General features: G+C 39.3%; 1 pseudogene; it reads left to right on the top strand.

Moving 5' to 3' along the window:
* LOC127620954 (cAMP-specific 3',5'-cyclic phosphodiesterase 4D-like) overlaps positions 1-12,163 on the top strand; it is a 202,297-nt pseudogene that overhangs the window by 153,095 nt on the left and 37,039 nt on the right.

Raw genomic sequence — 12,163 nt, 5'->3', positions numbered from 1 at the left:
AGTGAACAGTTTGTCTGTCTATATCGCTTTTTAACATCTTGTGCAACTCCCTGCTTCCTCTAAATTTTTAAACCCTGCTGTCTTTCCAAAAACCTTTAGGTTACCTCCTCCCTGCATTCCACTGTTCCTCAGGCATGTGCCTTTTATTTACCTTCTCTCCCTCTCCCCTAGAATTCTTTTCTAGGTTTTTTATTTACTGTCTGTGTCACTGATTTGTTAAAGTTTCACAGTTGGAGATAATTACGTAGTGGTTCCTAGTGTTGCTTGTCACTATGGAATTATAAGTATCTTTTTGTTAACAGAAGAGAGAGGCTAAAGCTTACAGTGGTGGCCAAAAATATTGGCACCCTTGGTAAATATGAGCAAAGTAGGCTGTGAAAAAAAAATCTGCGTTATTTATCCTTTTGATCTTTCATTAAAAAAATTCACAAAATTCTAACCTTTAATTGAAGTAAAACAATTGAAAGAGGGGAAATATTTCATAAATAAATACATATTTTTCTCAAAAACACATTGGCCACAATTATTGGCACCCCTAGAACTTCCTATGAGTAAAATATATCTGAAGTATATTCCCATTCATATTTAAAAAATTTTTAGTGCACCTGGGTGACTAGGAACATGAAATTGTTTAGCCATGACTTCCTGTTTCACAGGGGTATAAATATGAGGTAACAAACAGGCCAAATTCCCTTAATCATCAATCACAGTTGGTTAGACTAAAGAATATAGTTCTGATGTGCTGCAAAAGGTTGTTGAGCCTCACAAAATGGGAAGTGGCTATAAGAAAATAGCCAAAGAATTGAAAATGCCCATATCTACCATCAGGGCAATAATTAACAAGTTCCAGTGAACTGGAGATCTTAAGATTTGGCCTGGAAAAGGACACGTGTCTATATCGTCTCCATGCACAGTGAGGAGGATGGATCAAGTGGCCAAAGAATCTCTAAGGATCACAGCTGGAGAGCTTCAGAAATTAGTTGCGTCTTGAGGTCAGAAAGTCCCCCCAAAAAAAGAGGTTTTCAAGAAAAAAAGCCTCTCATCAAACAACAAACTCAAGCATCTTCAGTTTGTCAGACTCTACTGGAACTTCAAATGTGACTGGGTTCTATGGTCAGATGAAACAAAAAAAGAGCTTTTTGGCAGCGAACACTGAAATGGGTTTGGAATACACAGAGATGAAGTAGTCCCCAATGCTCAGTGTTAAATGTGGTGCTGGATCTTTAATGTTGGGGTCCTGTTTTTCTTCCAGAGGTCCTGGACATCATGTTCAGATACATGCCATCACAGACTCTTATCAAGTACCAACAGATAAAAAATCAAAACCTGGCTGCCTCAGCCAGAAATCTGGTTGGATTTTCCAAAAGGACAATGATTCAAAACAAACATCAAAATCAGCACAAAAATGGTTCACTGACCACAAAATCAAGGTTCTGCCTTGGCCATCCTAGTCCCCTGATCCCCATAGAAAATGTGTAGGGTGAACTGAAGAGGGGAGTCCACCAACATAGACCTCTGAATTTGAAGGATCTGTACAGATTCTGCATGGACGAATGGTCTCAGATCACTTGTTATGTGTCCTCCAGTATCATTAGGCATTATATGAGAAGACTCAGAGCTGTTATCTTGGCAAAGGGAGGTTGCACAAAGTATTGAAGAAAAGGGTGCCAATGTGTTTTGGAGAATTATTTGATTTAATAATGAGTTATTTTCCTTGTTTCAATTGTCTTACTTAAGTTAAATGTTAAAATTTTGTGATTGTTTTGAATGAAAGATCACAAGGAGAAACGATGCAGATTTTTTTTCACAGCCTGCTTTGCTCATATTTACCATGGGTGCCAATATTTTTGGCCACCACTGTATATACATGATGTGTAACAGTGAAATGAAACTTGAGTTGCCTTTAGATTGCTCACTGGGGGTCTAAATACAAATATTATTTACTTTTTTTAAGGTACAGTTTACAATCACATTTTTTATCAAACCACACAATGATGACTCTAAGACATTACAGATATTACAGATTATTTACAGATTACACAGAAACCAAGAAATAATTGCATTCAAATAATCATTGATGAGCATGAATCAGAGGTTGCATTTTCCCTCTATGATCACAATTTTACTCCACTGATGGTTAGGTTTAGGGTTGGGGTGTGGGTTAGGGCATATATTTAATAAAATATGCATACCTGTTGACTATTACATCATTTACTAACATTCAGCAAACACATGCCCATTTGTTTAACAACACTTCCAATTTTGGCCACTGGGGGCAGTGATTCGAATTTCGGTAAGCACAGACCGATTTTAGGCTGAAGAAATTTGGTGAACGGACACAGAACCTAAAATATGCACTTTCCCTTATACATTCATATAGGATTTTAATGATACGTCCATGGACATGCTACTTGTCAACTTATAGGCTGAAATTTCATGGAGGTTACTGCTGGATTGCAGCATATTTTAGTGTTCAGATATGTCACCCATGTCTATCTTGTCTTGTCTTGTATGCACTTATTTTTAGAAATCTGGGTGATGAATGTTTGTAGAGGCTAGAGTACTAGGCGGTTTTGTGTGTTTATTTGAATGCCCAATATGAAGCATTATCTGAGCACTTTTTAATATAATATATTGATGATTCACACTTGCTTTGGTGCATATTTATTGTGTTTGTGTGTGAGGCTATAGAGTAGCAAGAAAAAAGGGCAGGTTGTAATGCATGATAGTGATTCACAGAGCAAGTCATACACACCTGTCACCACCTCATATCCTGTCATTGATACTACTGCCACTTGGGAATGTTTATACACTTACTTGAAGGTGAGGTGTGACATTTTTTTGATGTTTAAATACTTTCTTATCTCTCAACTTAATATGCAGAGACAACTACAGTATACCGTAAGTAGGCCATTTATAGGTTTATTTAACCTTAAAGTGTAAACGCTGTGGCTATTAAACCATAGCTTTATTGGTTTGAGGATCCTGACCAATAGCGTGACTCTAGGGCAAGTATATTTGTTTGGCTGTCCAGTGGCAGACGGGGAATGTTCAAAAACAGTCGTAAATTTAGCAATTCCGTTTGGTGTGCTTGTGGTGCAGAAATGTTATATATATATTTTTTAAAGACCTATGGAAAAAAAATCATGGGAAAATAGTGCTGCAGATATTTGCTCTTGCAAAATATTGCTGTGAGAACTAATTAACATTATAAAGCTCTTATTAAATGCTTGATTTATTTTCATTTTTAATCTTTCACATAATTCCCTTGTAAATGTCAGCTAGATATTTCAGTCAACACACTGAAAAAAATATGACTAATAAAATGTACTTAATTATTATGAATATGTTTTTGCTTGGAACATCAGCTTCGAAGAGTAAAGTAAAATTAACTTTTTATTTATTAATTATTCCTGTGTGCAGTTTTATCTGCACATCTCCTTATCTGTCTGTTTTGAGCATATTTCTGTTCTGTTTAAAAAAACAAACCAAAAAAAAAAAACATGTGAAAACTGTCAGTGTTTTGGGAACAGCCTGTTGTGATTATCAGAGGCTCCATTGTGTCTCTGCATGTTCTCTTTCCATTGGGTCTCAAGCCCTCAGGTTCCACTTTCTAAATGGCCAAGTGTCAGATTCTATATTTTTCCTGTTCAATTCATTCCTGTCTTGAGCTCTGATAGACCGCATGCTACTAAAAAGTGCTCATGAGGACAGACAGTCACTTTTCCAGTTCATTTGTGTGCTACAGTACAGTTACGCTATAATGTTGAGAAAACTACAAGTAATTTGTACTGTGTAAACACAGGTTTTGTGGTGCTTTTAAAACATCAGTTCAGTTGTGGGACTATCTGTTTTCACAACCAACGACAGACCGGGGAGTGTTTGGGAAATTTGCTTGAAAACAGTTATTTTTACAATTCTGTTTGGTTACGCTAGTGGCGCAAGAATTATATGCTTAACCTTTAAAACTTCAGCTTTACAAGATCTGTTTTTAAAGCATGGCAAGCATTGATATTTGACCATCTATTGACTTGATTAACTATAGAAAACACAACAAAATGGATTTAACACTCTTAAATCAAAGACATATTTATACTGTAAAGCCAACTGACTGTACCCAAAGCTGAGGTGAAATTTGCTGTGAAAACTATTCTGGAAATGCTGAGGACATCCCGCTTACATTGAATGGCATTAGAGAGCCAGCATTAAAAAGGTTTCAGTTGTCTTTTCAGGTTCTTAATATTAGCATTTATATATTTAATTTAAATCAAACTTCCTTGTTGTGTGACTGCTGACTGTGCTAATTCAAAGAGGTTGGTTTAGTGCTAAATCAGAAGTAAGTTGGGGGACTGCCAGCCTCATCTAAAGTGGCTTAAAGTGTGTGGGGATTGTGCTGAGCGTCTGTTCTTACTTTTGTCCACAACAATATAGCAAGCCAGTTTGACATCTGATGGCATAGATAGCATAGCAGTGATTAAAGTTAATTGTCCCTTTGATTTTAAAGGGACAGCCTTTTGGGTGGAGACATTTTTAGCCCTTTGGGAAACCAGCATTGAGTGGATTTGTGTGTCTATAGTAGTTCATGTAGTTTGTGGGAGGAGAAGATAAAACACTGTACTGTTAAGTGATTTCAGGGAAAACCACATTGATTATCTTATGATTATTCTTATATATTATATGGATTCCCTGGCTGACATAAAGTATGTAAAATGTGAAGGGATGCATAGTTTCAAAAAATGTATCTAGATTTCTCTAGACATTGAGCTGGTAGATTGGATCTAGAATGATACATAGTTTTTGGGGTCACTGTGAATGTAATATGATAAAAGTTACTCAGTGTACCATAAATTGTCCAGAAGGAATTCTCAGAGTTTGTGAATACTTCCTGCTTGTTTGTTTTGATCATATCAGCAGTTTATGTCTGGAAAGAGCCCACCCATCATTAAAATAGCTGGAAGTCATTACGATGATCTAGAAAGGACTGTTTAATGTAGTCTTTTGTGGAGTGTCATATACAGCTCTTTTTGACGTCTGGAGAGCCGTGAATTTCCATCCAATTCCAGCAAAACGATAATTAGGGATTAAGCTCAGAAGTCTAATGACCCCTATTACTTTGTTGAAAGACCTTGCATGTGAAATTGAGGTAAAGTGTACTTAGTTTGAGGTCAGCACTACTACACTGCAGCTCAGTGCAGCAGAAATATTTCCTAATTATTAATGAGATTCAGGAGGTGTTTCCAGGTGAAATAAACAGATTGTCAAAAAGAGAGTTGTTTTAGTTGTAAATGATGCAATAGAGTCAACAGGAAGACAAATTGTATTAACCATACACCCTAACCCAAACCTAAACCTAACTGTCTGAGAAGTAAAAATGCAATCTCAGAGGGAAAATATAGCCTGTCAATCACGTTTATCATTGATTATGTGTACATAATTACTTCCTGGTTTCCATGGAACCAGATCCCGTGTCTCTAAGCTGAGAAGTGCCACAGGAAAAGGTAAACGCATTTAAACTGATGCAAACATTTCTGTTTTGAGATGCCGCTCGTCAGTAACTTAGCAGAATGGGAGTGATGTCAGGGAACCGGAACATTTGGTAGCAAGATGTCGAGATCCTGTGTAAACATGTTGGACAAAAATAGCTGAATTTATGAAACATGAGCGGAACTTTTTAGTGTGTTAATCGTTCCTACAGTAAATCCGTTCTGCACAATTATGTAGATTTTTAGTTTTTTTTAATGCTATAGATTTGTTTTGAATTTAGCATAAAATAGAAACCTAAACCTTTTCTGAACCAGCTCTTGGTTGTATCCTATTACACAGGTTTTTTTAATTATGCTGAATTAGCTTTGGTTTTCATTGTTCCACTGTTGTCTGTGTTTATTACATGTTTGAATTAATTAAAGGGTGTTTGTATATCGAGAGCAAAAACACTTAAAAGTAATAACAAACGTTCACAGAGCTTTGTTTTTTGGCCTATAAAGTATGTGTTGGTGTGTGCACTTGTGTGTGTTTGCTTTAGCAGGCAGTGATCGTTGTACAGGGAACAGAAGGAGACCTTCACATAGTGCTTATTTGATAGAGGGAAATGGGGAGGAATGAAATGTGAGCACCAGCAAATTGAAGACGAAAAGAGAAGAGAGATAAACCAGAGAGGGTGGAAGTGGAGGATTTTTCCTTCCCTTATTCCAGATACAGTAGTCAAGGCAAACTACTGAGGACACTGATTTAAGTCAATGGACTGGTAATGTCTTAAACATACCAAGTAATGAAAGAGCTGCTGTATATCTTATTGAATTACTCTGATAGAGTATAAAGTAGGGGCCATATGTTTATTAAAGAAGTTTGACTTAATTTAGTAATTTGAAAGGAGATAAGACAACTGGTTGTGTATATTTATTGTTGGACAATTCACTCCTCACCCCACAATTACAGCATGTATTTATTATTTTTAAACTCTTATTTTCCACTTTTATTTTATGAAATATCCATCATATTATTTATGTAAGACCTAATATTTTTCTGAATTAAGTGCTAACAAATCTTGGTTTTTACCAGTTAAAAAAATAAAACCCTATGCAGACTATGGGGCTGTTTACACCAAACACGTTTCTGTGACATCACAGTTTTTCTAGGTGAAAATGCGCTAGATGGAAGTCTTTGATCTTTGCGCCGTGTCTCTGTGTTTGTTCAGATTCTCGCGCATGTGCAATGCATTTTAAAACACTGTCAAGTTGAAAAAAAACGTAAACATTTCAGTACACACCTCGAGACACTTGCTTTGTTCTAGTGTTGAACAGTGTCTAGCTTTTTTAACACAAGGACATGTTTGGTCTGTCCGGCCCCTAAGATTGCAAAACATGTCTGGCAGAATAAGACAAAACAATATGCAATGAAAAAAGAATAGAGAAGTAGATATGCAAGGATGTATTTTGACTGTTTAGACTATTAGACATAACAAGCATGAACAATACAATATACTGTAGGTGTTTACATTTTCATTTGAGAGAAACAAATCTTGTTTTGTAATACGTATGAACTTAAGGTTTTTTTAAGACTGTACCAGTATTATGAGGGAACCAATTTCTCCTTTGTAGTGTAAGCATCAGTGCATTTTTGTGGGTTACAGTAAGAGGAGAATCATCTCATTCATAATGCATGTCTAGAGTTGAGTGTGTGAGTCGGTAAGCCAGTGCATTCCTGTGATATGACCCAAGAGAGGTGAGGGCAGCGCATCAGCAGGGCTACAGACTGTTACTTCTTAACTGTGAAGAAGTAATTTTCTCAGTGAAACACAAGCCAGCATTGAGTAGAATATGTACTGTACAGGACATACTGCAGATTTTTGTATTCTGTTCAGACTGTAGTGCTATGGAAACATGACAAGGAAACATGATACAATATTATATTGATATCTGGATGATATGCTAATGTTGTGATTTAGTGCAGTGTTCCCCAAACGTTTTTCTGTCATGGCACACTTTTTATGACTAAAAGAATTATACGGCACACCACTATCCCACATAGGCTAATCATCGTCAATGTTGTTCCTTTTCAAGAATTTTTCCATTTTTTCTGTCAGTCTTAGTAGCGTTTACTTTGAAATTCGGCTATGCAAAAAAAAACAAAAAACAACTTAGGTAGGCTACGCTGCAAAAACAACAAATTTGCTTCTTTTCTAATTTGTAGATTTGTTCTTGCAATGCTGCAACAAATTACAGGGATGCAAACTCATGAGGGGTATTAAAAGGTAAGACAATCACTGGTCCATGAAAAAATTTTCTGGGGATATTTTTGTTTAAAAAATAAGCTAAAAGCACAAATTCCACTTATTTTTAGTAATTCAAGTTTAAAATTGTGCAGAATTAGCTGCAAAATAAAGAGTATTTTGGTGAGACTTGCTTCTGTTTCACAAATTTCACGTTGTCTCTTTGTATGTCACGACATTGTTTTGGTCGATGCTCGCATCCCTATGGACAGGTAAATGAGCAACAGGTAAATGGCTGCAGTTCACTTAACGGCCACAGGTGTCATTAATATCAAGGGTTTCGTGTGATATGAGCCTGAAAGGTGGGTGGGGTTGCGTGATATGAGCCTGCGTTCACACTGCCAGCGATTTGCGGTTTTGGTCGCTAGTGGGCGTTCCCACTACTGGTTGCTTAGTAACGTTTATAAATGACATTCACGGATGCCATGCCATTGCTGTTGACAGTGAATCAGTTTTCTTGCCACTAAAAACAAACATTTTGGAGTGAAAAGACTAAATATAAATGGAATCAGTACATAAAATGCTTTATATCAAAGATGAACGAGAAACAAGGCATGCTTTTTGCCATAGCGGCTGTTTATCTGCGGCAAAAACGCAAACGCCTGTCTGTCTGGGTACACAAAACCATTAAATCTCATGTTGAGTACCACCGGCTGGTGCAGGAGCTGCGGCTGGATGAAGTCCGGTTCCAGCAGTACTTCAGGACCTGATCTTTCATTACTGCAGGAGCTGAGAGAGAGAGAAGGATCACGTGAGCTCTACCGTCTTATCTCGTATTGGCTGTCGCTCCCTTAAGTTGCTCTTCATTTGAATAAAGTTAAACTTTTCTCAACTTTGTCGCGTCGCTGTCTCGCGCGATGTCGCTGGCAGTGTGTACTCAGCAAGCGATCATCTGTGCTCCGCAACTGCTTGCGGGTCCTTGTATAACTTACAAAGTGTGAGTAAGGGCAGCCTTTCTGGTGCCCTCCTAGGGTAAGATGGTCAAGTCAAGTGGTTTTTATTGTCGTTTCAACCATATACAGTTAGTACAGTACACAGCAAAACGAGACAACGTTCCTCCAGGACCATGGTGCTAAATAAAAACAACAAAGGACCAACATAGGACCACATGAGACTACACAACGAAATAAAATACCTATATAAACTACCTATATATACCTATATAAAGTGCACGTGCAAACATGTGCAAAAAGTACAGGACAGTACAACAAATTACTGACAATGAACAGGACAATAGACAGTGCAGTGCCGACCAGTACTCAGTAGTGCAAAAAGATGACAGTTTCTAAAATGTAAACATAACATACTATGAGATAGTGTTCTATGCACATAGCAGTTATTGAGGTAGCAGACAGTTATAAAGTGACAGTAATTAAAGTGCAACTCAGGACACGTGTGTGTCAAACCAGTCTCTGAGTATTGAGGAGTCTGATGGCTTGGGGAAGAAGCTGTTACACAGTCTGGCCGTGAGGGCCCGAATGCTTCGGTACCTCTTGCCAGGCGGGAGGAGGGTAAAGAGTTTGTGTGAGGGGTGTGTGGGGTGCAGTCCACAATGCTGGTTGCTTCTATGGATACAGTGTTTTTTGTAAATGTCTTTGATGGAGGGAAGAGAGACCCCAATGATCTTCTCAGCTGTCCTCACTATCCTCTGCAGGGCTTTGCGGTCCGAAACGGTGCAAGTCCCAAACCAGGCAGTGATGCAGCTGCTCAGGATGCTCTCAATAGTCCCTCTATGGAATGTAGTGAGGATGGGGGTTGGGAGATGTGCTTTCCTCAGCCTTCGAGGAAAGTAGAGACGCTGCTGGGCTTTCTTGGTGATAGAGCTGGTGTTGAGGGACCAGGTGAGGTTCTCCGCCAAGTGAACACCAAGGAATTTGGTGCTTTGACGATCTCCACATAGGAGCCGTCGATGTTCAGCGAGTGTGTTCACCTTGTGCTCTCCTGAAGTCAACAACCATCTCCTTTGTTTTGTCGACATTCAGGGACAGGTTGTTGGCTCTACACCAGTTAGTCAGCAGCTGCACCTCCTCTCTGTATGCTGACTCGTTGTTCTTGCTGATGAGACCCACCACGGTCGTGTCATCGGCGAACTTGATGATGTGATTCGAGCTGTGCATTGCTGCACAGTCGTGAGTCAGCAGAGTGAACAGCAGTGGACTGAGCACACAGCCCTGGGGGGCCCCAGTGCTCAGTGTGGTGGTGGTGGAGATGCTGTTCCCGATCCAGACTGACTGAGGTCTCCCAGTCAGGAAGTCCAGGATCCAGTTGCAGAGGGAGGAGTCCAGGCCCTTCAGGTTCAGCTTTCCAATCAGGTGCTGGGGAATGATTGTGTTGAATGCTGAGCTGAAATCTATGAACAGCATTCGAACGTATGAGTCCTTATTGTCTAGGTGGGTGAGGGCCAGATGGAGGGTTGTGGTGATGGCATCGTCTGTTGAACGGTTTGAACGATACGCAAACTGCAGTGGGTCTAGTGGGGGGGCAGCTGGGTCTTAATCTGCCTCATGACGAGCCTCTCAAAGCACTTCATGATGATGGGTGTAAGTGCGACGGGACGGTAGTCGTTGAGGCAGGACACTGAAGACTTCTTTGGCATGGGGATGATGGTGGTGGCCTTGAAGCACGTTGGAACAATGGCGCTGCTCAGAGAGATGTTGAAGATGTCGGTAAGAACATCTGCTAGCTGGTCTGCACATCCTCTGAGCACTCTGCCAGGAATGTTGTCTGGTCCAGCAGCCTTCCGTGGGTTGACTCTACGTAGAGTTTTCCTCACATCTGCCGTGGTAAGACAACGACCCACCTGGTCGTTGGGAGGAGGGGTGGACTTCAAACCGAGCGTAGAAGTCGTTCAGCGCATCTGGAAGGGAGGCATCTTTGTCACAGGCAACTGATGTTGTCCTGTAGTTGGTGATGGCCTGGATGCCCTGCCACATGCGCCGCGTGTCACCGCTGTCCTGGAAGTGACTGTGGATTCTCTGGGCGTGTGCGCGCTTTGCCTCTCTGATTGCCCGGAGGGTGCCCCCCGAAGGGAGTTGGTGCCCTACGCAGACTGTGTAGTCTGCTTATAGGGAGCGGCGGTACTGAGCTGAGCATTGCTTTTATCAGAAAAGATCACAATAATAGACTAATAATAATAATTTTGAGTTTCAATAATGTTCTTTCATCATTGTAAAGCGCATTTCACATGAGTTGAGTCGAGGCATCAACGCTCCGTTCAACGCCAGTGTCAAGCGTTGAATCACCCTCCAGATGACAAGAGTTGCAGAAAGCATCACAGAGGGGCAATTTTACTAGTGGAAGGTGTGCACAATAAACATTGAAAACATGTATTTGGAAGAGAGAGAAAAAAGCTTGCAGTTGCTTTGATTGCAGAAAGTAATATAAGGACTCGTTGTTTATGTTATGTTTAGGTCTAAGCGTTTTCTTGGTGAATTTAAATTAGGCTAGTTCAATAACTGGGGTCTCTGATATTCGTAAACGATAAGGTAATATTTAATTAAAAGAAATTAGGAGATGTTCGATGTCTCTTCACAAATTTGGACAGTTTTTAAATATTTATTGTTGCTTAGTACTCTCAAAGACATTAGTGGTGAAGCAAAAACATGTGTGTGAAAAACACTTTGGTGTAAAGTGACATCACTTCATAGACTTTAATGTATTCTCCTGCGCTGACGCGAGTCATGTGAAAGACCCTTAACGCGTATAAATATCAGTCACTTTTACACATAAATCATTGCTCTTCACTATCACAAAAGTCACTGATTATGATTTCAAAACGGCAAATTTCTCAGAAAGGTGAAGAGTTTGGATCCCTGAAATTATTATAATAATTTTTTTTCATGCATTTATTTATTTTGTGGAATTTGATAATTTTCCACGGCACACCTGACAATCTTTCACGCACAGTGGTTGGGAAACACTGAGATAGTGAACTGTGATTCAGTTCAGTTCAAAATGTAATATATTGTGAGCTCTTCCTTATTCGTCCTCATTAGACTTCGGTGCTTTACGGAACAAGTGCTGAACTTCCTGTTTTACTTCATAATTGAGCCACAGAAGTAGCGCAGAGCACAGGCACGTCAGTGTTAGTAAAACAAACAAACAAAAAAGTTTTATCTGTATGGAAGATCTGTAAGGACACAAGACCTTACAAAGGAAACAACTTGTTCTGAGTTTTCTTTTTGTTTGAATAGAAATAATTGACTGTTTATTGATCTAATGTACAGTACGTTTCATCTTCTCACACACTTTCTCTCAGTGGTGGTCAATCTCTTTATCTCAAAACTTTTAATGTGGAGAAAAAAAACTGTTGATTCTTGGTGTTAGAATATCATGACAGTATTGTGAGGAAAACTCCCCCACCTCTGCAGAATACAGACAATAGAAAGGTTGTTT

The sequence above is a fragment of the Xyrauchen texanus genome, chromosome 27, assembly GCF_025860055.1.
Source record: "Xyrauchen texanus isolate HMW12.3.18 chromosome 27, RBS_HiC_50CHRs, whole genome shotgun sequence".
Classification (NCBI taxonomy): domain Eukaryota; kingdom Metazoa; phylum Chordata; class Actinopteri; order Cypriniformes; family Catostomidae; genus Xyrauchen; species Xyrauchen texanus.
This window is presented reverse-complemented; position numbering and strand designations above follow the sequence as displayed.